This window comes from Pseudophryne corroboree, chromosome 7 (genome assembly GCF_028390025.1).
Source record: "Pseudophryne corroboree isolate aPseCor3 chromosome 7, aPseCor3.hap2, whole genome shotgun sequence".
Lineage (NCBI taxonomy): Eukaryota > Metazoa > Chordata > Amphibia > Anura > Myobatrachidae > Pseudophryne > Pseudophryne corroboree.
Window position 1 is genome coordinate 224,423,296 of NC_086450.1, and position 27,124 is coordinate 224,450,419.

At 46.4% G+C, this 27,124-nt stretch overlaps 1 long non-coding RNA gene across 1 annotated transcript in view; it reads right to left on the minus strand.

The window, feature by feature from the left end:
• Positions 1 to 25,934, minus strand: part of LOC134943545 (uncharacterized) — a 112,225-nt gene extending 86,291 nt beyond the window's left edge. Inside the window, exon 1 of the long non-coding RNA XR_010181601.1 lies at positions 25,860 to 25,934. This is a non-coding gene — a long non-coding RNA (uncharacterized LOC134943545). The remainder of the gene's footprint in view (positions 1 to 25,859) is intronic.
• Between the last annotated feature and the right edge of the window lie 1,190 nt (positions 25,935 to 27,124).

Here is a 27,124-nt window from a genome sequence, read left to right on the forward strand (position 1 = left end):
CTTGAAATAGGAAGCAAGATCTTGCGCACTGACAGTGGCTGGTGGGTTAGGTGAGGGAGGGACAAGAAGTGATTTAAATGTATTAAAAAGTCGCTTGGGGTTAGAGGCTTGAGCAGAGATGATAGATTGAAAATATGTTTGTTTGGCAGTGTCCAGAGCAGTACGATAAGAGTGGTAGGTGGTCTTATATGTGAGAAAGTCACTTGAACTACGAGATTTACGCCACTGGCGTTCAACTTTTCGTGAGAGTTTTTGTAAGTGTCTAGTGTATTTAGAGTGCCACGGTTGACATCTAAGTCTACGTGGAGTGTGATGGGTAGCTGGAGCCACTTCATCAAGTGCTGTTACTAGAGTTAGGTTATGGTGTGACACAGCAGTCTCTGGAGAGGTGAATGTAGAAATTGGTGAAAGTAGTGGTTGCAGAGAGGTAGATAGTTGTTGAAAATTAATAGCGTTAATATTTCTGCGGGTAAGAGGTGTCCTTGTAGACTTTAGGGACATGGAGTTTGAAGTAATGGAGGAGAGCATGCATGTGATAAGGTTGTGATCTGAGAGAGGGAAAGGAGTGTTAGTGAGTTCAGAAACAGAGCATAGTCTGGTGAATACAAGATCAAGGCAGTGGCCCTCCTGATGAGTAGGGGAGTCAGTCCATTGGGAGAGGCCAAGAGAGGAGGTTAGAGAGAGTAGTTTAGAGGCATGGGGAGATTGTGGACTGTCAATAGAGAGATTGAAATCACCCATAATGATGGTGGAGATGTCAGAGGATAGAAAGTGAGGGAGCCATGCAGAAAAATCTTCCAGAAACTTTTTGGGTTGCCCAGGTGGGCGATAGATAGCTGCAACACGCAGAGAGAAAGGGGTGAAAATCCTAATAGAGTGTACTTCAAAGGATGTAAATGTGAGTGAGGGAACAGGTGGTAAAACGATGTGCGTGTAAGATTTGGACAGTAATATTCCAACACCCCCTCCCTTGATGTTACCAGGCCTGGGGGTGTGTGTGAAGTGGAGGCCACCATGTGACAGTGCTGCAGGGGAGGCAGTGTCTGATTGTGTGAGCCAGGTTTCTGTTATAGCCAGCATATTGAATTTGTTTGCTATGAAAAGGTCATGAATAGCTGTTAATTTGTTGCAAACAGAGCGTGCATTCCATAAAGCACATTTTAGTGACTTGGAGGTAGATGGGAGACAAGTGATGTTGATAAGGTTTGTTGATTTTATATTCCGTTGTGAATCAGCTGAATGTGAGCGTGGTATGTGGATGGGACCTGGATTTGGGGATATGTCACCAGCTAGTAGAAGCAGAAGAAGAGAGAGATATGTATAGTTGGGGGAGGTGTGTGATAGTTTCTTATGGTGACAGGTAGAGGATGTGACAGTTAGTGTACATAGATAGGTTAAAAGCTCATGAGTGTTAATAAGAGGGGAGTGGATTAATGAGGCTGCAATGTGTACAGAGCGATAAATAACAGGAATAGTGAAGGACGATGTCATTTTATAGAGGATACCATGAAGTGCTATGAGGAAAAACAGTTTGTGGAGCATGGTGTTTATAAAGAGTAAAGTATAGTTTGGAAAATGCTTATGGAAATTGTTAATTAAATGGTAGATTTACCTGCTTTCCAATGTTTTTCAATGTTTGTTCAACTGTTGGTTTAACTGTTCTTTTTAAAATTTCCAAACTTCGTATATTTCTAAACTTCTGACAACTGCCCAGCAGACAACTGCCCCATAACTGAATGCTAACATATACTAGTTCTAATTTACAAAGGCTTCAGCTGAAGCTAATTGGACATCTAATCAAAGGAATTATATTACCCTGTGTTAAGTAAACACCAGTCCATGTATGCTAATAAACTCCACTCCACTGACCAACATCTATACAAAGATAATATCAGCTATAAGCAAGTACTAATATTCTACAAATACAATTACATACACTGCTAAAATATACATTGGTGTGAATAGAGATCAAGAGGTATAGTTTGCAGGGATCAACAAGCAGAAATCCACATACATTTGAAAATATAGCATGGAGATGTCTGTGGGTTATTGCAGAGGTGTAGGGATCAACAAGCAGAAATCCACATACATTTGAAAATATAGCATGGAGATGTCTGTGGGTTATTGCAGAGGTGTAGGGATCAACAAGCAGAAATCCACATACATTTGAAAATATAGCATGGAGATGTCTGTGGGTTATTGCAGAGGTGTAGGGATCAACAAGCAGAAATCCACATACATTTGAAAATATAGCATGGAGATGTCTGTGGGTTATTGCAGAGGTGTAGGGATCAACAAGCAGAAATCCACATACATTTGAAAATATAGCATGGAGATGTCTGTGGGTTATTGCAGAGGTGTAGGGATCAACAAGCAGAAATCCACATACATTTGAAAATATAGCATGGAGATGTCTGTTGTTCGCTCGTTATTTTTTTCTCGCAACGGAGCGATTAGTCGCTAATGCGCATGCGCAATGTCCGCAGTGCGACTGCGCCAAGTAAATTTGCTATGCAGTTAGGTATTTTACTCACGGCATTACGAGGTTTTTTCTTCGTTCTGGTGATCGTAATGTGATTGACAGGAAGTGGGTGTTTCTGGGCGGAAACTGGCCGTTTTATGGGAGTGTGTGAAAAAACGCTACCATTTCTGGGAAAAACGCGGGAGTGGCTGGAGAAACGGAGGAGTGTCTGGCGAACGCTGGGTGTGTTTGTGACGTCAAACCAGGAACGACAAGCACTCAACTGATCGCACTGTCAGAGTAAGTCTCGAGCTACTCAGAAACTGCAATTTTACTATGCTAAGATTCACTCCCAGTAGGCGGCGGCTTAGCGTGTGCAAAGCTGCTAAAAGCAGCTTGCGAGCGAACAACTCGGAATGACCCCCTATAGGTAGGTAAATGCCACACATCACGGATAAATGCCCCCTACCCTTCTTAATCATCCCACAATTTGCTGCAATCCACCATGAGGAGCAGGACCCGCTGCAACATGTCACTAGGCCACTCATCTGAGCTGCATATCTCCTTTGAACTTATCTTGGAGGAAAGAGTGCGAAAGACGGTAAGTATGGAGCTGCTTCTGTAGGGTCAATTGGTGAGGAAACCCATCAATGCCAACTTACCACTAATTCATACTGTACATACATCCCCCTTCAGAATCATCAAATAAATATTTTCCATCTGATTTTCTGTTCTAGGCACAAACAATGTGCATAGTTATTGATGTCTCTGGACCATTCTGATTCTTCCAGTGATTTACTTAACTTTTAGTGCATTTGCAAAACCTTGATGTACAATGCACGCAGGTACATAAAATAAAAGCTTGGGGCCGCACACAACATGAACTGCAGAGGTGATCAATACCAATACTTCTAAAGACCATGGGGTCCCTGTACTAAGGGGAAACAAGTGGACCAAATGAAAAAGACAAATAAAAACGCTTTACATATAGCTACTTGATATGTACTAAAGGGATTTCTCTGTACCCTGTCTGCTAATGATACTAGCGGGCTATAATAACAGCAGCCCTAAGTGACTCAGGTGTTACTAAGTTGTGTAAACACCTACCGTAAGTTGTCTTCTCCAGCTCTGATATCGTCACTTGAAGGTCCCATATATCTGCTTCCAGCTGAAGAGTGACAATCTGGATATACTATATCTCTAGCTGTAGACTGTCAATAAAGTTTATAAAAAAAACCATAAAGCAGCGCAGTACTAGTGTTCCACATCTGCACGACTCTTTCAAGCTGTGCAGTGCCTCTCTGCAGACACCTCTGAGGGGATGACTTCACGCTCACTACTCTTGGGGCTATTTTTAATACACATCCTATTAACAGCTTCTTGCTTTGCAACGATGAAAGGCAAAGCAGGAGCGACTTTTTCCCCAAGGTTAATAGTAGCCCCATATATTATGAAGCTACACAGTAGCATATGCGTACTCACTTTACACTGCATTTAGTTGTGCGACTTATACACATAATGCCTCCAGTAGTAGCTCAGCTTATAAACATAAAGACCCAAGTACTAGTGTGGCTTATACACATAATGCCCCCAGTAGTAGTGTGACTTATTCACATAATGCCCACAGTAGTAGCGCTGCTTAAACACATGACTCAAGTAGTAGTGTGGTTTCCACACATAATGTCCCCAGTAGTATGACTTATTCACATAATGCCCACAGTAGTGCCACTTATACACATAATGCCCACAGTAGTAGTAGTAGTATCGCTTATACACATAATGCCCACAGTAGTGTTGCTTATACATGTAATGCCAACAGTATTAGTGCCACTTATACAGATGTATCCTTTTATATATTTGCTCCATAGTACATGGAGCCCCATATCACATGTTACAATGCATTCTTAAAGGGTCACTACAAAGTGATGGCCAGTAGCTATAGAACCTGGGAGTGACAGTAGAGATGTCATATATTTTAGCATCCATTCCAGGCTGGTGTATTACTATATAAACATTCTGTCAGCATATACAGCTGGTGCTCAATGTTTGCCAACAAGTAACAGACAACAAATTAATTCAAAATACAGATTTTAATCTAGCAGAGAGTCAGCAATTTCATAAATGTGAATCTCACTGGGTTTCTAAAAATGTACATAAGGCTCCAAAACAGAATTGGATACAGTAATACATTGAATAAGAACTGAATAGAAATGCACTGAAATAGAGTAAACACATAATCTTGCTCTCTGCAGGTGATTAGAGAACGCTGATTGTCACTCTGGATACAGTGTGTAACGTACAAGCATTCTGCTGACAGTTACTTCTAACAATCATGTTTCCATTGAAGAAACTTTGTACATTTTTCATTTTTACATTCTAGGAGCCTTGAAATTTTAATACATACTAATAATAATTTGCTTAAAATTACCAATACCTGCAGTCTGTTTCCTAGATAGAGACTCAATTAACTGAGAGTAGACTTTTAAATGCTACTAAGAAATGTTACTAAGAAGGTCATATCAATGAATTGTAATAAGTGTGCCATCAGTCCTAGGCTATACCCAGGGTCAGCGCAACTTGCTCAGCAAAGGGATGCAAATCAGGGAGGTGCCAGGCTAGAGAGGCGCTCTCCCACCTCTGCAACACTGCTGATGTCCATTTTGGTGCTGGCTGCTCCTGCATCTGTGAAACGAGGCATTTCAGTCACATCTGGGTGTCGTCCGGCCTGGATCCCTGGGTGTAAGATATTGTGTCCCAGGGGTACAGGCTGGAATTTCAAGATCTCCCTCCTCACCGATTTTTCGATTCAGGCTTGCCAGCTTTGCTACAGGAAGTCATCCAGGAGTTGGTGGAGACACAGGTTTTTGTACCAGTTGGTTCGGTCAGACCCATTCTGAATTTAAAATCGCTAAACCCCTTCCTGAGGGAGTTCAAGCTCAGAATGAAGTCTCTATGGGCAGTGATATCAGGTCTGGAAGAGGGGGAATTCCTGGTATCCCTGAATATCAAGGATGCATACCTACACATTCCGATTTGGCCGCCGCATAAAGCTTATCTCCAATTTGTACTGTTGGATTCTCGTTTCCAATTCCAGGCTATGCCATTCGGCCTCTCCACAGCACCGAGGGTATTCACAAAGGTGATGGCTGAGATGATGTTTTTCCTCTGCAGACAGGGGGTGAACATAATTCCATATCTGGACGATCTGCTAATACAGGCATTCGTCCAAGGAGAAGCTGTTGCAGTCCATTGAGGGTCATTCCGAATTGTTCGCTCGTTGCTGATTTTCGCTATACTGCGATTAGTCGCTTACTGCGCATGCGCAAGGTTCGCATAGCGCATGCGCTTAGTTATTTTACACAAAAGTTAGGTATTTTACTCACGGCGTAACAAAGTTTTTTCATCGTTCTGCTGATCGGTGAGTGATTGACAGGAAGTGGGTGTTTCTGGGCGGAAACTAACCGTTTTCTGGGAGTGTGCGGAAAAACGCAGGCGTTTCAGGGAAAAACGCGGGAGTGGCTGGAGAAACGGGGGAGTGTCTGGCTGAACGCTGGGTGTGTTTGTGACGTCAAACCAGGAACGAAACTGACTGAACTGATCGCAATGTAGGAGTAAGTCTCGAGCTACTCAGAAACTGGTAAGAATTTTCTATTCGCAATTCTGCTAATCTTTCGTTCGCAATTCTGCTATGCTAAGATACACTCCCAGAGGGCGGCGGCCTAGCATGTGCAATGCTGCTAAAAGCAGCTAGCGAGCGAACAACTCGGAATGAGGGCCATTGTTCTCACGTTCCATCTACTCAGAGAACACGGTTGGATCCTTAATCTTCCGAAATCAACTTTGGAACCAACCAGGAGGTTGTCCTTTCTGGGTATGATCCTCAACATGGAAGTTCAGAGGGTGTTTCTCCCAGAGGAAAAAGCGTTGGTGATACAAACAATGGTCCGGGATGTCCTGAAGCCAGCCCGGGTGTCGGTTCATCAGTGCATTCACCTTTTGGGGAAGATAGGAGCCTCTTTTGAGGCTCTGCAGTATGGGAGGTTTCATACACGGTCCTTCCGACTGGATCTCCTTGACAGGTAGTCGGGATCCCATCTACACATGCACCAGAGAAGACGTCTGTCACCAAAGGCCAGGATTTCACTCTGGTGGCTACAATTACCACACCTTCTGGAGGGCCAAAGGTTCAGGATTCAGGACTGGATCCTTCTGACCATGGATGCAAGTCTCCGGGGCTGGGGCGCAGTCACCCAAGGAAGGTGGTCAGGTCTGGAAGCCAGCCTGCCGATAAACATTCTGGAATTAAGAGCCATCTACAATGGTCTTCTCCAAGCGGCCCATCTTCTAAGAAATTGGGCCATTTAAGTGCAGACGGACAATGTAAAGACAGTGGCTTACATAAAGCGACAGGACAGAACGAAGAGCAGAGCTGCAATGTCAGAGGTAACAAGAATCATCCTCTGGGCTGAAAAACACGCATTGGCGCTTTCAACAATCTTCATTCCGGGTGTAGACAACTGGGAAGTGGACTTCCTCAGCAGACACGATCTCCATCCAGGGGAGTGGGGTCTCCATCCGGAGGTGTTCAAGGACATAACAGATCTTTGGGGTATGGCCTCTCGTATCAATAAGAATCTTTGGCATTATTGTTCCAGGTCGAGGGACCCGCAAGCAGTGGCGGTGGACGCCCTAATGACTCCGTGGGTATTCCAGTCGGTATACGTGTTTCCACCATTTCCACTCATTCCAAGAGTTCTAAAGCTCATAAGCAGATCAAGAGTTCAAGCGATCCTCATTGCTCCAGACTGGCCAAGAAGGACTTGGTACGCGGATCTTCTGGATCTACTGCTAGAAGAGCCAAGGCCTCTTCCTCTTCAGGAGGACCTGCTACAGCAGGGGCCGTTCGACTATCAAGACTTACCATGGCTACGTTTGATGGCATGGAGTTTGAACACCAGATACTAGCTCGGAAAGGCATTCCGAACAAGGTTATTCCTAAACTGATACAGGCTAGGAAAGGAGTAACGTCTAAACATTACCTTCGTATTTGAAAAAAATATGTATCTTGGTGTGAGTTCAAGAAGTTTCCTATGGTGGCGTTTCAACTGGGACGGTTTCTCCTCTTCCTGCAGATAGGTGTGGTTATGGACCTGAGGTTAGGATCTGTGAAGGTCCAGATTTCGGCCCTATACATTTTCTTCCAGAAACATTTGGCTGCTCTCCCTGAGGTTCAGACCTTTTTGAAGGGAGTTCTGCACATCCAACCTCCCTTTGTGCCGACTACGGCACCATGGGATCTTAACGTGGTGTTGCAGTTCCTTCAGTTGGACTGGTTTGAGCCTCTACAGGAAGTTGAGGTCAAGTTCTCACGTAGAAGGCTGTCACTTTGTTGGCCTTAGCTTCTGCTAGACGTGTGTCAGAGTTGGGGGCTTTGTCTTGTAAAAGACTATACTTGATCTTCCATGAAGATAGAGCTGAGCTCCGGATATGTCAGCAGTTTCTTCCGAAGATTGTGTCGGCATTTCATATCAACCAACCTATTGTGGTGGCAGTTGTGACTGACTCCTCAATTTCATCAAAGTCCTTAGATGTTGTAAGGGCTCTGAAAATCTATGTGAGGAGGACTGCTCGTCACAGAAAATCGAACTCTCTGTTTGTCCTGTATGATCCCAAGAAAATTGGGTGTCCTGCTTCTAAGCAGACGATCTCTCGCTGGATCAGGTTCACTATCCAGCATGCGTATTCTCTGGCAGGCTTGCCATGTCCTACGTCTGTTAAGGCCCACTCTGCTCGTAAGGTGGGTTCTTCCTGGGCTGCCCAGGGTGTCTCGGCTTTGCAACTCTGCCGAGTGGCTACTTGGTCTGGGTCAACCACGTATGCAAAGTTCTACAAGTTCGATACTTTGGCCCCTGAGGACCTAAAGTTTGGTCAGTTGGTTCTGCAGGAGCCTCTGCGCTCTCCCTCCCATTCTGGGAGCTTTGGTACATCCCCATGGTACTAATGTGGACCCCAGCATCCTCTAGGACATAAGAGAAAATAGGATTTTAATTACCTACCGGTAAATCCTTTTCTCGTAGTCCGTAGAGGATGCTGGGCACCCGCCCAGCGCTTCGTTCTCCTGCAGTCGTTATCTAATAATGTTTCAGCGGTTGCCGAGTTTCAAGCTAGTTAGCTTGGTTTGCCTTGTATGTGTGAGCGGGTATGAATCTCGCCACTCTCTGTGTATCATCCTTCTCTCAAAGATGTCCGTCTCCTAGGGCACAGTTTCTAGACTGAGTCTGGTAGGAGGGGCATAGAGAGAGGAGCCAGCCCACACTCTCAAACTCTTAAAGGGCCAATGGCTCCTAGTGGACCTGTCTATAACCCATGGTACTAATGTGGACCCCAGCATCCTCTACGGACTACGAGAAAAGGATTTACCGGTAGGTAATTAAAATCCTATGTTTGCTGTACAACTTGTATTATATGGTCTCCTAGGATTAATGGACTTTAACATGTCCATAATAACCTTCAAATAGGAGTAGACACGATAATAATAATAATTTTCAGTCTCTTTCTGAAATTTGCAATTACTATAGGAAATGTACATCCAGTCATCCCATGTCCTGTGATATTTTATAGGCCATGATCCAATCAATCCATTGACTGAAAGGACTGGGGTGGGCACAGACATGCAGCTTCTCAAAGATGTTTTTAGCATATACTGTACAAAAGCAAACAATGTATATGGGTTGATGACAAACATGCTAAAATCTATATTCTAATGTGCACTTGGCTTTTCCTGGTCTCTTTTATAACAGAACCTTTTCAACACTTAGTATACATCTCTTCTCATTGCATTTAATTATATAACAGCTTTTTAGGCATAAACTAGCAGCAGGATACAGATGGAGCCTCTGTTATTCAGGCTCTTTGTGTGACTAGGCGTGCCCGCAGGTATCCGTTCACATGGTCGACCATGTTATGGTCGACAGTCATTAGGTCAACCACTATTGGTCGACATTGACATGGCCGACATGGACACATGGTCGACACATGAAAATGGTCGACACATGAAAAGGTCGACATGAGTTTTTTAACTTTTTTTTCTTTTGGGGAACTTTTCCATACTTTACGATCCACGTGGACTGCGATTGGAACGGTAATCTGTGCCGAGCGAAGCGGTAGCGGAGCGAAGGCACCATGCCCGAAGCATGGCGAGCGAAGCGAACCATGCGAGGGGACGCGGTGCACTAATTGGGGTTCGTAGTCACTTTACGCAAAAAACGACACCCAAAAAAGTTAAAAAACTCATGTCGACCTTTTCATGTGTCGACCATTTTCACGTGTCGACCATGTGTCCATGTCGACCATGTGTCCATGTCGACCATGTCAATGTCGACCAATAGTGGTTGACCTAATGACTGTCGACCATAACATGGTCGACCATTCATACCGGAACCGTGCCTGCATGGGCGCACCTAGTCACTGTGAGCGTCTCCGTCTGGATGGGTACGCGCCCGGACAGAGACGCTCCCCATTCACTTTAATGGAGAGCATCTCCATCCACGTGCCTGGACAGAGACGCTCTGAATGGGAAGCGGCTCTTGCACTCCCAGTGTGACTAGGCGGACGGTGGTCCATTTTCTGTTTCATGTGTCCTTTCCCACAGGTAATTTTTTAGTGTGCTGGGGGGATACCAGGGGGAGAAAAAGCCCCCCCCCCTTCGTCTCTGTCTGCTGTTTGTCTGTGACCCCCTCCTCCTTTCTAGCACCTGATATATAATTATTTACAGGAATGATAGAGCAAATGCCACTGTTTGTCTGCATGTGTGAGAGAGGCATTGAATGGGAGCAGTATTTGGAAGGCATGCTGTTCCTTGTAGTGCTAATGGGAGATCCTGGGGTGGTCCCGGGTAAGATAGCTCTCTGTCTGGATGTGTTTTAGTATGAGCCTTTATCATGAGGCCTTACTGTAGACAAATCACATGGCCCTATGTGGGCACTGCTATTATGTAGTGTTAGGACTGCTGATATTGGAGAAGCCTTGGCACGGCTCAGCAGCTAAACATGTCTTCGCAAACACGTGTGACCAATTTTCTGAAATTCTATTACCAGATAGGTTCAGGTATGGTTACAGATAATTTTTTAGTGTGCTGGGGGGATACCAGGGGGAAAAAAAGCACCCCCTCCCCCCTTTGTCCATTGCTAAATTAATCCAGGTTATTATTAACTCTATTTTGCACGTGTTGGTGGCCTGAAAGTATCTATGCAACTGAGGGTCAAACAGCAATGTTGCAGTACCATATCTCCCAACTGACCCGATTCTCACTATTTGGACACTGTCCCGCTGTCCCACCTGCAGGTCACAGTGTCCCACAGGAGGGGGGTGGGGGGGGTGGGGGCAGTTGGGGGAACCTTTGATCAGCTGACTACTCTGCTCTGATGTACACTAATAAGCCTTTAAGAGTGATAAAGTGGAGAGAGATAAACTAGCAAACAACCAGCTCCTATTTTTGAAACTAGGGGGAATCCAGCAGCAGATTGATCCGCCAGGACATCGGATAAGATCCTGGTTGGCTGGTCCCCTACACCCCTCCGTGGGCTGTCCGGCGGCAAGCAGTGGCTGCCAGCTCAGGCTGCTGTGCTTCCAGGATCTGTGTTCCATTGGGACGCAAGCCAGAAGCTGTAAACTAGATCCAAGGCAGGTGTTTCCCGAGTTGAAGCTGGCGGCGTCTGTGGATTTTTGTAAGCTGCGGCCGCTATCCCCGTAGTCCCACTGTTCTCCTTTAATTTGCTGGCTGTCCCATCTGGATGCTGATGGATGCAGCAGGCAGAGAGATGCCCGCCCCCTTCCATAATGTCAATCATACAGGAATCTCCGCCCCCCAAAGTACACGAGGACAAGATGCCTGCTAGGCAAGTTCATTTTAAATAGCTTTTAATGTTTGTTGTTGAATTAATTGTTACTTTGGAATAGGTGCTGGGGTGAAGATAGATAGATAGATAGATAGATAGATAGATAGATAGATAGATAGATAGATAGTTTAGGTTCTAAGTAGAGATGAGCGGGTTCGGTTCGTCGAGATCCGAACTCCCACGAACTTCACCTATTTTACACGGGTCCGAGGAAGCCTCAGATCTTCCCGCCTTGCTCGGTTAACCCGAAAGCGGCCGAATGTCATCATCCCGCTGTCAGATTCTCGCGAGGTTCGTATTCTATATAAAGAGCCGCACATTGCCGCAATTTTCACTCGTGCATTGGAGATTGAATGGAGAGGACGTGGCTATGTTCTCTGCCTGAAAAGCTCCATATCTGTGCTCAGTGTGCTGCAAATATCTGTGCTCAGTGTGCTGCAAATATCTGTGCTCAGTGTGCTGCAAATATCTGTGCTCACTGTGCTGCAAATATCTACGTTCTCTGCCTGAAAAGCTCCATATCTGTGCTCAATGTGCTGCAAATATCTGTGCTCAGTGCGCTGCATTTTGGTGACCAACAGTATATAGTTGTACAGTAAAATAGTCCATTGCTGTATCTTGCAGCTCCGTGTCACTGCAAGTATCCATTCCATATCTGTGCTGCATTTTTGTGAGCAGTATATATAGTAGTACAGTGCAGCATTTTGGTGACCAACAGTATATAGTTGTACAGTACAGTAGGCCATTGCTGTATCTTGCAGGTCCGTGTCACTGCAAGTATCCATTCCATATCTGTGCTGCATTTTTGTGAGCAGTATATATAGTAGTACAGTGCAGCATTTTGGTGACCAACAATATATAGTTGTACAGTACAGTAGGCCATTGCTGTATCTTGCTGCTCCGTGTCACTGCAAGTATCCATTCCATATCTGTGCTGCTTTTTTGTGAGCAGTATATATAGTAGTACAGTGCAGCATTTTGGGGACCAACAGTATATAGTTGTACAGTACAGTAGACCATTGCTATTGATATAATAATATTACTGGCATATAATTCCACACATTAAAAAATGGAGAACAAAAATGTGGAGGGTGAAGTAGGGAAAGATCAAGATCCACCTAGTGCTGAAGCTGCTGCCACTAGTCATGGCAGAGACAATTTATTGCTATCAACGTCGTCTGCCAAGGCCGATGCCCAATGTCATAGTAGAGAGCGTGTAAAATCCAAAAAAACTAAAGTTCAGTAAAATGACCCAAAAATCTAAATTAAAAGCGTCTGAGGAGAAGCATAAACTTGCCAATATGCCATTTATGACACGGAGTGGCAAGGAATGGCTGAGGCCCTGGCCTATGTTCATGGCTAGTGGTTCAGCTTCACATGAGGATGGAAGCACTCATCCTCCCGCTAGAAAACTGAAGAGAGTTAACATGGCAAAAGCATAGCAAAGAACAGTGCGTTCTTCTAAATCACAAATCCCCAAGGAGAGTCTAATTGTGTCGGTTGCGATTCCTGACCTTCCCAACACTAGACGGGAAGAGGTGGCTCCTTCCACCATTTGCACGCACCCTGGAAGTGCTGGAAGGAGCAACCACATCCAGTTCCTGATAGTCAAATTGAAGATGTACACCAGGATGAGGATATGGGTGTTGCTGGCGCTGAGGAGGAAATTGACAAGGAGGATTCTGATGGTGAGGTGGTTTGTTTAAGTCAGACACCCGGGGAGACACCTGTTGTCCGTGGGATGAATATGGCCATTGACATGCCTGATCAAATTACAAAAAAAATCACCTCTTCGGTGTGGAATTATTTTAACAGAAATGCGAACAGCAGGTGTCAAGCCATGTGTTGCCTTAGTCAAGCTGTAATAAGTAGGGGTAAGGATGTTAACCACCTAGGAACATCCTCCCTTATACATCACCTGGAGCGCATTCATCAGATGTCATTGACAAGTTCAAAAACTTTGGGTGACAGCGGAAGCAGTCCACTGACAACTAAATCCCTTCCTCTTGTAACCAAGCTCCTGCAAACCACACCACCAACTCGCTCAGTGTCAATTTCCTCCTTAGACAGGAACGCCAATAGACCTGCAGGCCATGTCACTGGCAAGTCTGACGAGTCCTCTCCTAACTGGGATTCCTCCGATGGATCCTTGAGTGTAACGCCTACTGCTGCTGGCGCTGCTGCTGTTGTTGCTGCTGGGAGTCGATCGTCATCCCAGAGGGTAAGTCGGAAGACCACTTGTACAACTTCCAGTAAGCAATTGACTGTCCAACAGTCCTTTGTGAGGAAGATGAAATATCACAGCAGTCATCCTGTTGCAAAGTGGATAACTCATGCCTTGGCAGCTGTGTTGGTGTTAGACGTGTGTCCGGAATCCGCCATTAGTTCACAGGGACCTAGAGAATTTCTTGAGGTAGTGTGTCCCCGGTACCAAATACCATCTAGGTTCCACTTCTCTAGGCAGGTGATACCCGAGAATGTACACAGACGTCAGAAAAAGAGTCACCAGTGTCCTAAAAAATGCAGTTGTACCCAATGTCCACTTAACCACGGACATGTGGACAAGTGGAGCAGGGCAGACTCAGAACTATATGACTGTGACAGCCCACTGGGTAGATGTATTGCCTCACGCAGCAACAACAGCAGCGGCGGCACCAGTAGCAGCATCTCGCAAACGCAAACTCGTTTCTAGGCAGGCTACGCTTTGTATCACCGCTTTCCATAAGAGGCACACAGCTGACAACCTCTTACGAATACTGAGGAACATCATCGCAGAATGGCTTACCCCAATTGGACTCTCCTGGGGATTTGTGCCATCGGACAATGCCACCAATATTGTGCGTGTATTACATGTGGGCAAATTCCAGCACGTCCCATGTTTTGCACATACATTGAATTTGGTGGTGCCGAATTTTTTTAAAAACGACAGTGGCGTGCAAGAGATGCTGTCGGTGGCCCGAAGAATTGCGGGCCACTTTTGTCATTCAGCCACCTCGTGCCGAAGACTGGAGAACCAGCAAACACTCCTGAACCTGCCCCGCCATCATCTGAAGCAAGAGGTGGTAACGAGGTGGAATTCAACCCTCTATATGCTTCAGAGGATGGAGGAGCAGCAAAAGGCCATTCCAGCCTATACATCTGCATACAATATAGGCAAAGGAGGGGGAATGCACCTGACTCAAGCGCAGTGGAGAATAATTTAAACGTTGTGCAAGGTTCTGCAACCCTTTGAACTTGCCACACGTGAAGTCGGTTCAGACTCTGCCAGCCTGAGTCAGGTCATTCCCCTCATCAGGCTTTTGCAGAAGCAGCTGGAGAGATTGAAGGAGGAGCTAACACGGAGCAATTCCGCTAGGCATGTGGGACTTGTGGAGTGAGCCCTTCATTCGCTTAACCAGGATTCACGGGTGGTCAATCTATTGAAATCAGAGCACTACATTTTTGCAAACGCGCTCAATCCTAGGTTTAAAGCCTACTGTACATTGTATCTCTCTTTCCGGCAGACACAAGTCTGCACATGTTCAAAAACCTGCTGGTGAGACACTTGTCAAGTCAAGTGGAACGTGACCCGCCAACAGCTCCTCCTTCATTTTCTCCCGCCACTGGAGCTGCCAGGAAAAGGATCAGATTTCCAAAACTGGCGGTGATGCAGGGCAGTGAAGAGCAAAAACTGACATCTGGTCCGGACTGAAGGAGCTGCCACGTTTACTGACATGTAGTCTACTGTCACCGCATATGATTCTCTCAACATTGAAAGAATGGTGGAGAATTATATGAGTGACAGCGTCCAATTAGGCACGTCAGACAGTCCGTACGTATACTGGCAGGAAAAAGAGGCAATTTGGAGGCCCTTGCACAAACTGGCTTTATTTTACCTAAGTTGCCCCCCCTCCAGTGTGTACTCCGAAAGAGTGTTTAGTGCAGCCGCTCACCTTGTCAGCGATCGGCGTACAAGGTTACTTCCACAATATGTGGAGAAGATGATGTTCATCAAAATGAATTATAATCAATTCCTCCGTGGAGATATTCACCAGCAATTGCCTCCAGAAAGTACACAGGGACCTGAGATGGTGGATTTCAGTGGGGACGAATTAATACTCTGTGAGGAGGGGGATGTACACAGTTAAAGGGGTGAGGAATCGGAGCATGATGATGAGGTCGACATCTTGCCTCTGTAGAGCCAGTTTGTGCAAGGAGAGATTGATTGCTTCTTTTTCTGGTGGGGGCCCAAACCAACCAGTCATTTCAACCACAGTCGATTGGCAGACCCTGTCGGTGAATTGATAAGTTTGTTAAAGTGTGCATGTCCTGTTTATACAACATAAGGGTGGGTGGGAGGGCCCAAGGACAATTCCATCTTGCACCTCTTTTTTATATTTATTTATCTTTGCATCATGTGCTGTTTGGGGACTATTTTTTGAAGTGCCATCCTGTCTGACACTGCAGTGCCACTCCTAGATGGGCCAGGTGTTTGTGCCGCCCACTTGGGTCGCTTAGCTTAGACATCCAGCAACCTCGGTGAAAATTTTAGGACTAAAATTAATATTGTGAGGTGTTCATAATAGACTGGAAACGAGTGGAAATTATGGTTATTGATGTTAATAATACTATAGGATCAAAATTACCCCAAAATTCTATGATTTAAGCTGTTTTTGAGGGGTTTTTGAAAAAAAAAACCACCCGAATCCAACAAAAAAATGTCAGGGAGGTTTTGCCAAAACTAGAGATGAGCGCCGGAAATTTTTCGGGTTTTGTGTTTTGGTTTTGGGTTCGGTTCCGCGGCCGTGTTTTGGGTTCGACCGCGTTTTGGCAAAACCTAACCAAATTTTTTTTGTCGGATTCGGGTGTGTTTTGGATTCGGGTGTTTTTTTCCAAAAAACCTAAAAAACAGCTTAAATCATAGAATTTGGGGGTCATTTTGATCCCAAAGTATTATTAACCTCAAAAACCATCATTTCCACTCATTTTCAGTCTATTCTGAATACCTCACACCTCACAATATTACTTTTAGTCCTAAAATTTGCACCGAGGTCGCTGGATGACTAAGCTAAGCGACCCTAGTGGCCGACACAAACACCTGGCCCATCTAGGAGTGGCACTGCAGTGTCACGCAGGATGTCCCTTCCAAAAAACCCTCCCCAAACAGCACATGACGCAAAGAAAAAAAGAGGCGCAATGAGGTAGCTGTGTGAGTAAGATAAGCGACCCTAGTGGCTGACACAAACACCGGGCCTATCTAGGAGTGGCACTGCAGTGTCACGCAGGATGTCCCTTCCAAAAAACCCTCCCCAAACAGCACATGACGCAAAGAAAAAAAGAGGCGCAATGAGGCAGCTGTGTGAGTAAGATAAGCGACCCTAGTGGCCGACACAAACACCGGGCCCATCTAGGAGTGGCACTGCAGTGTCACGCAGGATGTCCCTTCCAAAAAACCCTCCCCAAACAGCACATGACGCAAAGAAAAAAAGAGGCGCAATGAGGTAGCTGTGTGAGTAAGATAAGCGACCCTAGTGGCCGACACAAACACCGGGCCCATCTAGGAGTGGCACTGCAGTGTCACGCAGGATGTCCCTTCCAAAAAACCATCCCCAAACAGCACATGACGCAAAGAAAAAAAGAGGCGCAATGAGGTAGCTGTATGAGTAAGATAAGCGACCCTAGTGGCCGACACAAACACCGGGCCCATCTAGGAGTGGCACTGCAGTGTCACGCAGGATGTCCCTTCCAAAAAACCCTCCCCAAACAGCACATGACGCAAAGAAAAAAAGAGGCGCAATGAGGTAGCTGTGTGAGTAAGATAAGCGACCCTAGTGGCCGACACAAACACCGGGCCCATCTAGGAGTGGCACTGCAGTGTCACGCAGGATGTCCCTTCCAAAAAACCCTCCCCAAACAGCACATGACGCAAAGAAAAAAAGAGGCGCAATGAGGTAGCTGTGTGAGTAAGATAAGCGACCCTAGTGGCCGACACAAACACCGGGCCCATCTAGGAGTGGCACTGCAGTGTCACGCAGGATGGCCCTTCCAAAAAACCCTCCCCAAACAGCACATGACGCAAAGAAAAATTAAAGAAAAAAGAGGTGCAAGATGGAATTGTCCTTGGGCCCTCCCACCCACCCTTATGTTGTATAAACAGGATATGCACACTTTAACCAACCCATCATTTCAGTGACAGGGTCTGCCACACGACTGTGACTGATATGACGGGTTGGTTTGGACCCCCACCAAAAAAGAAGCAATTAATCTCTCCTTGCACAAACTGGCTCTACAGAGGCAAGATGTCCACCTCATCATCATCCTCCGATATATCACCGTGTACATCCCCCTCCTCACAGATTATCAATTCGTCCCCACTGGAATCCACCATCTCAGCTCCCTGTGTACTTTGTGGAGGCAATTGCTGCTGGTCAATGTCTCCGCGGAGGAATTGATTATAATTCATTTTAATGAACATCATCTTCTCCACATTTTCTGGATGTAACCTCGTACGCCGATTGCTGACAAGGTGAGCGGCGGCACTAAACACTCTTTCGGAGTACACACTTGTGGGAGGGCAACTTAGGTAGAATAAAGCCAGTTTGTGCAAGGGCCTCCAAATTGCCTCTTTTTCCTGCCAGTATAAGTACGGACTGTGTGACGTGCCTACTTGGATGCGGTCACTCATATAATCCTCCACCATTCTTTCAATGTTGAGAGAATCATATGCAGTGACAGTAGACGACATGTCCGTAATCGTTGTCAGGTCCTTCAGTCCGGACCAGATGTCAGCATCAGCAGTCGCTCCAGACTGCCCTGCATCACCGCCAGCGGGTGGGCTCGGAATTCTGAGCCTTTTCCTCGCACCCCCAGTTGCGGGAGAATGTGAAGGAGGAGATGTTGACAGGTCGCGTTCCGCTTGACTTGACAATTTTCTCACCAGCAGGTCTTTCAACCCCAGCAGACTTGTGTCTGCCGGAAAGAGAGATCCAAGGTAGGCTTTAAATCTAGGATCGAGCACGGTGGCCAAAATGTAGTGCTCTGATTTCAACAGATTTACCACCCGTGAATCCTTGTTAAGCGAATTAAGGGCTCCATCCACAAGTCCCACATGCCTAGCGGAATCGCTCCGTGTTAGCTCCTCCTTCAATGTCTCCAGCTTCTTCTGCAAAAGCCTGATGAGGGGAATGACCTGACTCAGGCTGGCAGTGTCTGAACTGACTTCACGTGTGGCAAGTTCAAAGGGCATCAGAACCTTGCACAACGTTGAAATCATTCTCCACTGCGCTTGAGACAGGTGCATTCCACCTCCTATATCGTGCTCAATTGTATAGGCTTGAATGGCCTTTTGCTGCTCCTCCAACCTCTGAAGCATATAGAGGGTTGAATTCCACCTCGTTACCACTTCTTGCTTCAGATGATGGCAGGGCAGGTTCAGTAGTTTTTGGTGGTGCTCCAGTCTTCTGTACGTGGTGCCTGTACGCCGAAAGTGTCCCGCAATTCTTCTGGCCACCGACAGCATCTCTTGCACGCCCCTGTCGTTTTTTTAAAAATTCTGCACCACCAAATTCAAGGTATGTGCAAAACATGGGACGTGCTGGAATTTGCCCATATTTAATGCACACACAATATTGCTGGCGTTGTCCGATGCCACAAATCCACAGGAGAGTCCAATTGGGGTAAGCCATTCCGCGATGATCTTCCTCAGTTGCCGTAAGAGGTTTTCAGCTGTGTGCGTATTCTGTAAACCGGTGATACAAAGCGTAGCCTGCCTAGGAAAGAGTTGGCGTTTGCGAGATGCTGCTACTGGTGCCACCGCTGCTGTTCTTGCGGCGGGAGTCCATACATCTACCCAGTGGGCTGTCACAGTCATATAGTCCTGACCCTGCCCTGCTCCACTTGTCCACATGTCCGTGGTTAAGTGGACATTGGGTACAACTGCATTTTTTAGGACACTGGTGAGTCTTTTTCTGACGTCCGTGTACATTCTCGGTATCGCCTGCCTAGAGAAGTGGAACCTAGATGGTATTTGGTAACGGGGGCACACTGCCTCAATAAATTGTCTAGTTCCCTGTGAACTAACGGCGGATACCGGACGCACGTCTAACACCAACATAGTTGTCAATGCCTCAGTTATCCGCTTTGCAGCAGGATGACTGCTGTGATATTTCATCTTCCTCGCAAAGGACTGTTGAACAGTCAATTGCTTACTGGAAGTAGTACAAGTGGGCTTACGACTTCCCCTCTGGGATGACCATCGACTCCCAGCAGCAACAACAGCAGCGCCAGCAGCAGTAGGCGTTACACGCAAGGATGCATCGGAGGAATCCCAGGCAGGAGAGGACTCGTCAGAATTGCCAGTGACATGGCCTGCAGGACTATTGGCATTCCTGGGGAAGGAGGAAATTGACACTGAGGGAGTTGGTGGGGTGGTTTGCGTGAGCTTGGTTACAAGAGGAAGGGATTTACTGGTCAGTGGACTGCTTCCGCTGTCGCCCAAAGTTTTTGAACTTGTCACTGACTTATTATGAATGCGCTGCAGGTGACGTATAAGGGAGGATGTTCCGAGGTGGTTAACGTCCTTACCCCTACTTATTACAGCTTGACAAAGGCAACACACGGCTTGACACCTGTTGTCCGCATTTCTGTTGAAATACTTCCACACCGAAGAGCTGATTTTTTTGGTATTTTCACCAGGCATGTCAGTGGCCATATTCCTCCCACGGACAACAGGTGTCTCCCCAGGTGCCTGACTTAAACAAACCACCTCACCATCAGAATCCTCCTGGTCAATTTCCTCCCCAGCGCCAGCAACACCCATATCCTCCTCATCCTGGTGTACTTCAACACTGACATCTTCAATCTGACTATCAGGAACTGGACTGCGGGTGCTCCTTCCAGCACTTGCAGGGGGCGTGCAAATGGTGGAAGGCGCATGCTCTTCACGTCCAGTGTTGGGAAGGTCAGGCATCGCAACCGACACAATTGGACTCTCCTTGTGGATTTGGGATTTCGAAGAACGCACAGTTCTTTGCGGTGCTTTTGCCAGCTTGAGTCTTTTCAGTTTTCTAGCGAGAGGCTGAGTGCTTCCATCCTCATGTGAAGCTGAACCACTAGCCATGAACATAGGCCAGGGCCTCAGCCGTTCCTTGCCACTCCGTGTGGTAAATGGCATATTGGCAAGTTTACGCTTCTCCTCCGACAATTTTATTTTAGGTTTTGGAGTCCTTTTTTTACTGATATTTGGTGTTTTGGATTTGACATGCTCTGTACTATGACATTGGGCATCGGCCTTGGCAGACGACGTTGCTGGCATTTCATCGTCTCGGCCATGACTAGTGGCAGCAGCTTCAGCACGAGGTGGAAGTGGATCTTGATCTTTCCCTAATTTTGGAACCTCAACATTTTTGTTCTCCATATTTTAATAGGCACAACTAAAAGGCACCTCAGGTAAACAATGGAGATGGATGGATATTAGTATACAATTATGGATAGACTGCCGAGTGCCGACACAGAGGTAGCCACAGCCGTGGACTACCGTACTGTACTGTGTCTGCTGCTAATATAGACTGGTTGATAATGAGATGTAGTATGTATAAAGAAGAAAGAAAAAAAAAACCACGGGTAGGTGGTATACAATTATGGATGGACTGCCGAGTGCCGACACAGAGGTAGCTACAGCCGTGGACTACCGTACTGTACTGTGTCTGCTGCTAATATAGACTGGTTGATAATGAGATGTAGTATGTATAAAGAAGAAAGAAAAAAAAAAACACGGGTAGGTGGTATACAATTATGGATGGACTGCCGAGTGCCGACACAGAGGTAGCTACAGCCGTGGACTACCGTACTGTACTGTGTCTGCTGCTAATATAGACTGGATGATAATGAGATGTAGTATGTATAAAGAAGAAAGAAAAAAAAAAACCACGGGTAGGTGGTATACAATTATGGATGGACTGCCGACACAGAGGTAGCTACAGCCGTGAACTACCGTACTGTGTCTGCTGCTAATATAGACTGGTTGATAATGAGATGTAGTATGTATAAAGAAGAAAGAAAAAAAAAAACCACGGGTAGGTGGTATACAATTATGGATGGACTGCCGAGTGCCGACACAGAGGTAGCTACAGCCATGGACTACCGTACTGTACTGTGTCTGCTGCTAATATAGACTGGATGATAATGAGATGTAGTATGTATAAAGAAGAAAGAAAAATAAAAACCACGGGTAGGTGGTATACAATTATGGATGGACTGCCGAGTGCCGACACAGAGGTAGCTACAGCCGTGAACTACCGTACTGTGTCTGCTGCTAATATAGACTGGTTGATAATGAGATGTAGTATGTATAAAGAAGAAAGAAAAAAAAAAACCACGGGTAGGTGGTATACAATTATGGATGGACTGCCGAGTGCCGACACAGAGGTAGCTACAGCCGTGGACTACCGTACTGTACTGTGTCTGCTGCTAATATAGACTGGATGATAATGAGATGTAGTATGTATAAAGAAGAAAGAAAAAAAAACCCACGGGTAGGTGGAATACAATTATGGATGGACTGCCGAGTGCCGACACAGAGGTAGCTACAGCCGTGGACTACAGTACTGTACTGTGTCTGCTGCTAATATAGACTGGATGATAATGAGATGTAGTATGTATAAAGAAGAAAGAAAAGAAAAAAAACCACGGGTAGGTGGTATACAATTATGGATGGACTGCCGAGTGCCGACACAGAGGTAGCTACAGCCGTGAACTACCGTACTGTGTCTGCTGCTAATAAAAACCACGGGTAGGTGGTATACAATTATGGATGGACTGCCGAGTGCCGACACAGAGGTAGCTACAGCCGTGGACTACCGTACTGTACTGTGTCTGCTGCTAATATAGACTGGATGATAATGAGATGTAGTATGTATAAAGAAGAAAGAAAAATAAAAACCATGGGTAGGTGGTATACAATTATGGATGGACTGCCGAGTGCCGACACAGAGGTAGCTACAGCCGTGGACTACCGTACTGTACTGTGTCTGCTGCTAATATAGACTGGATGATAATGAGATGTAGTATGTATAAAGAAGAAAGAAAAAAAAAACCACGGGTAGGTGGTATACAATTATGGATGGACTGCCGAGTGCCGACACAGAGGTAGCTACAGCCGTGGACTACCGTACTGTACTGTGTCTGCTGCTAATATAGACTGGATGATAATGAGATGTAGTATGTATAAAGAAGAAAGAAAAAAAAAACCACGGGTAGGTGGTATACAATTATGGATGGACTGCCGAGTGCCGACACAGAGGTAGCTACAGCCGTGAACTACCGTACTGTGTTTGCTGCTAGTATAGACTGGATGATATATAATGATATAAAAAATATATATATATATCACTACTGCAGCCGGACAGGTATATATTATATAATGACGGACCTGCTGGACACTGTCTGTCAGCAGAATGAGTTTTTTAATTTTTATAGAATAAAAAAACACCACACAAGTCACACGACGAGTGTACTTTTTCAGGCAGACATTCAATCACAATATACTATACTGGTGGTCAGTGTGGTCAGGTCACTGGTCACAGTGGTCAGTGGTCAGTCACACTGGCAGTGGCACTCTGGCAGCAAAAGTGTGCACTGTTTAATATGTATATGTACTCCTGGCTCCTGCTATAACCTATAACTGCTCCCCAGTCTCCCCCACAATTAAGCTGTGTGAGCACAGTCAGATATTATACATAGATGATGCAGCACACTGGGCTGAGCACAGATATGGTATGTGAGTGTGACTGAGTCACTGTGTATCGTTTTTTTCAGGCAGAGAACAAGAACAGAACGGATTATTAAATAATAATAAATTATAAAACTGCACTGGTGGTCAGGTCACTGGTCATCAGTCACTAGTATAACTCCTCCTAAGCTCCAGTAAGTAAATGAAGTGTCTCACTCTCACTCTCCTATCTATTTTAATTTCTAAACGGAGAGGATGCCAGCCACGTCCTCTCCCTATCAATCTCAATGCACGTGTGAAAATGGCCGCGACGCGCGGCTCCTTATATAGAATCCCAGTCTCGCGATAGAATCCGAGCTTCGCGAGAATCCGACAGCGTGATGAAGACGTTCGGGCGCGCTCGGGTTAACCGAGCAAGGCGGGAAGATCCGAGTCGCTCGGACCCGTGTAAAAAAACATGAAGTTCGGGCGGGTTCGGATTCAGAGAAACCGAACCCGCTCATCTCTAGCCAAAACGCGTCCGAATCCAAAACACGGCCGCGGAACCGAATCCAAAACCAAAACACAAAACTCGAAAAATTTCTGGTGCACATCTCTAGTTTAGAGTAATGGGTTCTGGGTGTGTATGCAGTGCTGGGTGCTGGGCATATAAGTAGTGCTGGATGTGTATGCAGTAATGTGTGCTGGGTGTCTATGCAGTGATGGGTGCTGGGCATGTATGCAGTGATTGGTGCTGGGTGTGTTTGCAGTGATGGGTGCTGGATGTGTGTGGAGTAATGGGTGCTGGGTATGTTTGCATTGATGGGCGCTGGGTGTGTATGTAGTGATGGGTGCTGGGTGTGTATGTAGTGATGGGTGCAGGGTATATATCCAGTGATGGGCGCTGGGTGTGTATGTAGTGATTGGTGCTGGATGTGAATGCAGTAATGGGTGCTGGGTGTGTATGCAGTAATGGATGTTGGGGGTAAATGTATTAACGTGTTTTATTTTTTTCTGTTGGGGGCAGATGTCTTTTAATCTTTCTGTTGGAGGCAAATGTGTTTTATTTTTTCCTGTTTGCAGCCAGTGTGTTCGTATGTTACTACAGGGGCCATTGAGGTTCGTCTTTTTTTCCCTGTTAGCGTCCATTGTGTTTGCTTTCCTGTGACGGACAAAGGCCAGTATTCAGTTGTTTTCTTGCGCCCTGTGAAGGGAGATCTGGGTGCAATATTTAATTGTTTTTATGTTGCTTATTGCCAGGGCCGGTGCAAGGTTTCTAGGCACCCTAGGCAAGGCTGCATAATACTGTCTCTACTCTCCCCCCCCCCCCTTCGGAACCCCGGCGTCCGGGTCTTAGGACATACAGAAAATGTGGTAAAACCCCCAAGACTGGGATTTTACTACATTTTCCCGTTAGTACATCCCGCAGGCTGGGTATCGTATAGTGGTAGTCAGGATGATGGCGGTCAGAACACCAATTCCAGCATTCGGACTGGCTAAAACTCAACAGGGGAGCTTCAGTAAGAGAACCCTAATCTTCCCTCTAACCCTCGCTCCCTGCAGCCTAAACCTAACCTCCAGCAGCCTAACCCTATCCCTCCCCACACTCTAAGCCACCCACCCCCTGCAGCCTAACCATAATCTAACTTTCGTTCGGGATCCCGGGTGTTGGGATGCCGCTGTCGGCATTCTGACAGGTGTCAGGATTCCGAAGCAGGCATTCCGACCGCCAGGATGCTGAACGCCGGACTCCAAGATACATCCCCATCCCGCACAGTGTGCTGACTCTTAGTGTAAACATCAGGACAGGTTACTACTGTAATGCTGCAGGTGTACCCAAGGTGTGCAAGAACCGCTAGGCCTGGATTAGGCCTTTGGGAGGCCCAGGGCACTTAAGACAGGAGGGGTTTCTCTGTCATATCAGCACCACATCCTTGGCTGTGCCTATCAGTCACCTTTCCAGAGTTTTGAGCATTTGGGAAATACAGTCAAACCTCAGAGACTGCAGTTTGCAAAATTTTTATTGCATTTTAGTGTTAGACCCCCCCCCCCCTCATGTACAGACACATACAGGAAGTTCCCCATGCTCAATGCCCAGGATCAACAACACCAGACCCTGCTCAAAGTAGTTGAAGGATGGTGCCAATAACCACGTGCCTACCATGGCTAAGTGCCCATATTTGCAGCCACTTACCTGCGTGAAGCAGGGCAGGGAGTACATACTGCTTGATGTGCAGATTACAGTGGGTATAATGTGGCCAGGGAGAGAGAGGGGCAGGATCACACCTGCTGTTGCTGCTGGCTGCTATTACATGTCCCTCAGCAAACTGCTGCTCAGCCTATTCGGGGTTCATGAGCTGAATGTTCAGCACCCCTCACCCCTGGTTTGATCTGGCTTATGCCTCCTTGTGCTTAGCCCAGTCCCATGCTGGGAGCTGGCTGCACACAGTAATAACTTTATGGTCACTGCAGCCCTTCCCCACCACCTCCGAGCTCCGTTCTCAGCACAACCTAATAAATCATGCAGAGAGGCTGCCCGCTGATCTCCGTACATCACAGGGGAGGGGGTCTGTACAATGAGATCTTAACTTGCTTAGTACTGGACTGCACAGAGAGAGGATCAAGTACGGACTTTTCGCCCTCCCCACTCCGCTACAGCTTTAATTACCCATTCATGATCGTAGCATGCATATCCTCACTGCAATCACAGGTGTTGTCACGGAGGGGGGAAGGGGGGGGAGGGGGGCGAGGACTGCAGAGAGAGGAGCAGACAGTGCACATAAGGAGAGGCGGCTGACAGGTTATATACACTTACAATGTTAGTGCTGCTGCTGTGCCGGCTGATAACAGGTGGGCGGCCACGGCATCCCTGCTCTACATCTCTTAAGGAAGAGGAGGAGCTGAGTAATATAGGAGGCACTCATCTGCAGCGTGCGGCACCGCCCTCCAGTGGTCGGCGCCCATAGGCAGCTGCCTAAAGCTGCCTAGTGGTGGCGCCGGCCCTGCTTATTGCATCCAAACTGCCTGTCTTTAGCCGTGTAAGGTGGCTAAACCCGAACCAAGTACTGGGCGCAACATGAAAAGTCCCATTTGTATGCTGGTTATGTGGGGGGTGGGCAAGAAAACAATTGAATTCTGCCCATATTGTGTGTTTATCTTCCTGCGGTTGCTAATGTGTTCATTTTTTTGTGCGATGTTTTTAATCTGTGCATGCGCTTGAGTTGCACCAAGCATGCATCCGGAGAGTGTTCGTACAGTCATAGTACAGATTCAGTCGCATGCACAAAAAAGTTTATTAGAAATGTGTTTGGTGCACCTGGGCAGTTACAGGGGGTTGGCTAATCAGATGCAGATGTAACATATGGGTGTGTTATGACCCATATAATATGGGTGTGTTATGATGTGACATAGGCATGTTGCTTATAGTCGTTGAGCGCAGAGATGATGAATTGCTCACATTGGAAGCCATAGTCAGACAGATAATCTGCATGTAGCATAGGGCTGGCGCAAGTTTCAGATAACTGTTTTTATTGAAAAAATGCTGCAATACAGGAATGACGCAGTAACATACATCAAGAATGTGCTGGTGAAAGTTTCAATGATGCGACCAATGGTGGGGTCTAAACATGCAGAAAACATGACTGCAGCGTCTGTAGACAGTTACAGGGGGTGTATCAGTCCTTACATATTTGGATGTACACCACGGAAAGGGCATTGTAGCGGCATTAGCAGCAACTGCGTCCAACTCAGAATCAGGCCCTCTGACAAGGGAGTATCTCGCTCCCTTAACAAGCCACACCCCTTCAACAGACCCTGCCTCCATTAGGGCTGCTTCCAAAAATTTCCCAGGCTGGTTTCCCATTCCAATCCGCCCCTGGGGGACTGTAATATGGTGTGAGTATAGTGAAGTGAGAGATTTTGTGAGAGTTCTGTTATTTTAAGTGCCAATCATTATGGCAAAATCAACATTGTTTTGCCATGTAAATGATTACCGCTTTAAAACACAGATCTCTCACAAAAGCTCTCACATCCTTATTCTCACACCCTATTACATTCCCCCACAGCCTGTAACATGACAGT